Here is a 6,000-nt window from a genome sequence, read left to right on the forward strand (position 1 = left end):
TAGGCTTAGCGTCCTGGCGATCGCCGCTATCTGTGCAACTGCGAATGACACTCCGTAACACAACGTTTCACCTCACTATCATCCCCTTTCTCGCATGTGAAACTTTATTTGAGCTACAACTGCCGTGAGCGATCGGTGACCGAGACATCTGTGTAGCCTGTTTCGATGCTTCCGAGGCAGGTATCGCCATCTCTCGGTCGCTCGGCGCACCGCGCGCCGCGGCATCCACGCCGGTCAGCATATGCTTGCATCGCGGCAGATATATCTGATCGCCGCTTTTAAAATAAGCCCTGAGAACAATCCCTAGCACAATTTTTCACCACACTAACACCTACTTTCTCGCAGGTGGAACTTCGTTTTAGTGATCAGATTGATTCGGAAGAACAGCGAGAAGCGGTTGCTACCGTGGTCTGCGCCGGTTCGAGCCGCTGAGTGTGGCGAGCTGGCAGGCGCGACCGGCGTGTGCGCGGACTGTTTCCGATGCAGAAAACGCTTCACGATTGCCTGCTTTATCCATTTCTTGCGTACAAACCCGCGGAATCTACAAATTCAGCTCAGCGATCGTCGTAGTTGACCATGGTGCAAAAACAGTGGGCGGAGCGGCGCCGACGAGGCATCGCACACCTGCATCGGGCCATGTGTCTCAAATTCACGCGTACGACTAGTCGTGGTGACAGTCGTAACGATCAGTCGCATACCAATCGCGTGTACCAATTGTACATGTGTCTAGCGCTTCAATCGGGCAAGGCCAAGGCCATTCCTCCACGTGAACGGCGCGCGACCATGTCGTCACCTGCGCTCGCTCTGGTGCCGTCGCCGCCACCGCAGCCCCTGCCTCACAATGCGTCCGGCCGAGCGCGATTTATTTTAGATTTGCAATGCTTTAGGGGAAACTGCGTTGTTTATTTACGTATTTTTAGCGTGTGGATTTTTGCAACTACTCGGCTAATCAGCCGTCACACGGAACGAACGGTACGACGCTACGGAGTGCTAAAACACGTTTTCCGTCTCACTCTACGGAAAGAACCCGGTACGTACGCGCGCATGCGCAGTCGGGTCCCAGTAAACCCGTTAGCAACGTAACGAACGTAACGAACGTACTGCTAAAACTCTCTAATAAGCAAAATGACGCTCCGTATGTTTTCCGTATACACCGTATATACGGAATTCATACAGACAATTATATGGCGGTTCTAGTTAGCTTAAAGACATAAAATTGGTGTCAAATTTTTGGATAAGTATGCACTATTTCGTTCATGTGTGTTTCTCAAAAATATTCCTTGTTTTCTTGCGGCTTTGTGTCATTCTAGAAAAGTACTCCGTGTTCCCATATTTCCGTATATACGGATCTTTTCAGGAGGGATGTACCTTGCGTTCCGCCCGCAGGGTCGTCGGATCGAAACCAGGCGCCGGTAAGTATTATTTTTTTATATAGTGTAGGGAGAGGGGTGCGGACCTGTTGTTGAGAGCGAGGAGGGTAGCGCGATGCGGGAGAGGAGGAGTGGGGGAGAGGGCGCACCTGGAACGGCTGTTGCGGACGCCGAGGCACGCCGACAACGCCGGGTGACATCGTGAGGTAAAGAACTGCTCTGCAATTAAAAGTCTGAAGCCAGTTTGTCTAGGGGTCCTGGGCTTCCCCGCCACGCAGCAGCATCGCCATGGGAAGAAGTGAACGCGCTAGACGCGGCCTCCTTGGGCGGCAGCACGTACGGCCTGTATACTTGTGATATCCAATGCATCATCGCACACGCGGACACCATTCCCGAGGAGAGCGAGGTAAAGTGCCACGTTCTGGCACCAACTGTATACCGGCGAGCTGACCGAGGTCGTGACGGGGGTTCAAACCTTTTAAATGCAGAGCATTTCTTTAACTCACATGTAGCGTCCGCCGTCCGTCCGCAACAGCTCAGCGCGCAGGTGCGCCCTCTCCCCCACTCCTCCTCTCCCGTATCACGCTACCCTCCTCGCTCTCAACAACAGGTCCACACCCCTCCCCCTACACTATATAAAAAAAATAATAGTTATCGGCGCCTGGTTTCGATCCCACGACCCTGTGGGCGGAACGCGAGGTACATGGTGCTCTTCCCACTGCGCCACAAAAGCGACACAGAATCAAAGGGTACGAAACCGCCTTATATCCTTGACTCATTCAAACTACGTCAAGAAGCTGCTGATACACGGCAGCAGTTGCATCGATCTCGTCTTCACCAGTTGCTGCAACGCACGACCACTGCTTAAAGACCCCTTAGCAGTACACTTTAGCGACCACGAAGCCGTCGTTCTCAGCGTCCAATACAACGAAAACAGCAACAAATAAATAAATAACGACTTACAACAACCTACTCCTTGCCTTTACTTCTTGCGTCAAAAAAAAAAAAGAAAAATTGGGCCCATCTCTCCACGAGGGGGGACTCCAGTCGCAAAATCACGAAAGTAATAATTAATATATGAAAGAAATAATAATAATTAATAGTAATAAGCAATAATAGTTAACACATTCACTACCACCCCACCACCACCCCCCAAACACTAACGTTAACGCAATACACCCACCCCCTACGCGACGCATTTACTCGAGTCCCCCCCTCGTGGGGAGATGGGCCCAATTTTTTCCACAGCGCCGCTCAACCAACGGGCAGCTCAGTGGAGATCAAAAGGGAGACGCTGTACCAGCACGCCATCCAGAACTCTGTGATGACGCCCGTCAAGAGGCATGGCGTCTTGATTGTGGCGTGTTTGGACTCAGGGGAGAACATTGCTTTGCCCATTCGAATTTTCATCTTCTGACACGAGAGTGTGCAACCGTCACATCATTTCATCTACTCGTCCTGTACTAAACAGTCAACTTTGCCCTTCGGCCCTTCGTTGTCGGAACGGAGGCAACTGTCCTGCATCCCCTCGCCATACACGTTACCTCGACGGAATGAGGGTGGTACGCCTCGTCTTGTAACATTGATCTGCACTCGTCTGCACCCCCGGCAAGTCGAGCAGCGCAGGAAAATACACCGAGCTGCACTGGCACGTCTAGTGTGTTTCATCGGATGAGCCGGTGCAGCTAAATCGAAGAGACCTTAACTTAGCACGTAAATCAAACCCTCCTTGGGTCGCAAAGAGCTTGTGGCGAGTAAGTAGTTTTGACTTCTCTCGACGATTAAGCGTCGCACGTTCTGTGTAAATCTCTCAGTTCTGACCATTCTGTAAGAAAGGGTTCTTTCCGGAAATATCGCCGACGATGCTTCGGCACCGGTGGCTCGGCGTATCTTAGTAGGGATGAATGTCGATTGTCGCCATCCGTCACACAAGTATCCGCCGCGGTGGCTCAGTGGCTAAGGCGTTCCGCTACTGAGCACGAGGTCGGGGGTTCGATTCCCGGCCGCGGCGGCTGCTTTTCTGATGGAGGCGAAAAGCAAAAACGCCCGTGTGTTCGAGATTTCGGCGCACGTGAAAGATCCCCAGGTGGTCAAAATTATTCCGGAGCCCTCCACTACGGCGCGCCTCGTCGCCTGCGTTGCTTTGGCGCGTTAAACCCCACAATCATCATCATCATCGTCATCATCACCATCCGTCACACGAGCTTAGCTGGGTTTGTAGATACAGCGCGTGGTTTACAAGGTATGAATAACGCTGAAAAACACGGAGACGCGGCAAGCATCTGCCTGCACGCTCGACAAGGAGCCCATTCTACGGGGTATGGCACGATACGGCATACACGCAGCAGCTAAAACTTGTCACCGCCCGCCAGAGCGGGACAGTTGCTGAAAATCGGTCTGTAAATGCGTGAGAGGGGGTGCAGTGAAAGGTTGCGCTGGTGATCGTCGTCGGCGCCGCATGGTTGAGCGGTGCGCTGACTGAATAACTGCGGCGATGCTAAGACTTTTCTGCCGACCTCGAAGGGACTTGTTCGCCGCGACTGCGCCGCATGCAGAAACGCCAGCGGGCCGCTGGTCGTCGGTGGCAATCTTCAGTTACTGTCGTGAGTGAGCATGTTGTGTGGGGGCCCCCCTACCTGGCCTTCAACTGCTCGTTTTCGCTGTTGTAAAACTTACGTGCTGACGCGAGAAGCACGGCCGCACGGCAGTTCAATGCGGTCGGACTGCCGACCAGGCCCACTGTAGCGGCAGATGTAGGCGGAGCGTTGCCGTCGACTGCTGAAAAAATTCCACCGCATTTCCCCGAGGGGCAGAATGTGAAAGTGCGAATTCACGGTTGTCGGCCCGCTTGCGGCGCTTGCGCTCGGCCCCCGCAGCCCACCGCCTCGCCGCCTTCTCTTCCATCTCTTCCATCGGGTTTGTAGTATCAGGTGTACACCACGCAGTTATCAAGCCGCTATAACGCCGCTGAGTCGCCAACGCACGCCGCTGACGACGTAGTTTGAATGCGTTAAAGATATAAGGCGCGTCACTAACACTGATATAAGCGTCGCGTCCGTGGCTTGGTCGGTAGAGCGTCGCGCTGCGGCCGCAAAGTCCTCGGATCGAAACCTGGCGCCGGATGCTGTTTCTTTTTTAAATATAGAGGAGCACTGCGGACGCCGCCGCCGCCGACGCCGCCGCCGGCGGTGGATGGTTTGGGGTCGCTTATAAAGTGCATTCGCACTTAAAAAAGGCGTGACGTACCGCCGAGCGGAGCCAAAGGCTGCGTGCATCTCGGACAGTGTTCTGTTCCTCTAGGTGGTCGTGCGCCTGGTCGGTAACGTCACAGCTTCCACAGAGCCTTGGAGGCGTGATGAGAAGGTAAAAGCTCCAGGCTTTATTGCTGGCACTTTTTAGTCATCGGTGACTCGGCTGATACTCAACGCTTTTAAGCCATTGTTGCGGCAGGACGTTCCTTGGACAGTGCTCGCCAGCGATTGCGCGCGAAGAATCGCAACCTTTGGCACCCTGTTTAAGGCCCCTTTGAAAGAAAGATGGGCGAAGCTTTGTTCATGCAAGTTGAGTCTGATCAATGTCCACAACCCACCCTCCTGAAGTCCAAAGTCCGAAGCCAACGTCCACTGCAACTCAGTCGAAGTCCAAAGCCAACGCCTGCGCTATACGAACCCTTAGGAGACGCGGAGCGCCCCGAATGCGATGATAGCGCAATCGAACGGACGCGTGTCTCATAAAGCGAGTGACCCAGGTACGGTTCTGGCCACGGGTAGCCTTTTTTCCTGGAGGGGTGCGCACTCCACACCCCTGTCGTGGGCCACCTGCCTCCTCGCTACTTTCTGGCACACTCTTGGCCTAGCGTTTTCCTCCTCTCCGCTTTGCTGTACCGAGTTTTGAGCGACGCCAGGCACGGATGGAACTACGCTGTTAAAAGATCCGACGGTGTGGGGAAACACACACGGAGGGGAACACACAGGCACACATCCTGTGCTGTCTTTTGGCTTTACTTTAATTTCGAATAATGTAGCAAGAGATAGGGGTATGACGCATTAGTACCCAGCCCAAGGAATGGTACCAGCGTTGGTGTGGTGCTTCGGCGACGTGTGCAGGAGCGTATAGAGCGTTTAACAGTGTTTGTTACTGAACAAGACGCATTAATTGCGTGTGCAATGAACTAGTCATTTCTGTCGCTTTGGTGTCGCATCCGTACCTCTTTGCGTTGTTTAAGTACGGCTACCGACTCGACTGCGACGTGCGTGATAACAACGCACTGGAGTTGTTACTGCACCCTCTTCCGTCCACATTTCTTGGGACTCTGCAGCTACGACTGGATCACGCGCTAGCGCTCAGTAAGTGTAAGCAATTTGAACGTGGCCGATGTTGGGAATTCATGTACATTTCTCTTATTGCTGCACCCTGCAAAGCGCCGGATATGTGCTCGAGGCTCCTTTGGGAATGAGCATTTGTAGGGTCCAATACGCAGACTCTACGCTCAAGTGGCAAGAGATGCATGCGTATTTCCTTCAACCAACTTTCGCCGCCCACTTTCGGGCGGTGGAACGTAAAACTACGGGGCCCCCGCTATAAAGAGAGCGTGGCAACTTGACCTGAACCGCGGAGTAATCCCGGTGCC

This window comes from Haemaphysalis longicornis, unplaced genomic scaffold, assembly GCF_048455015.1.
Source record: "Haemaphysalis longicornis isolate Haplotype H1 unplaced genomic scaffold, Haemaphysalis longicornis Haplotype H1 scaffold_9, whole genome shotgun sequence".
Taxonomy (NCBI): Eukaryota; Metazoa; Arthropoda; class Arachnida; order Ixodida; family Ixodidae; genus Haemaphysalis; species Haemaphysalis longicornis.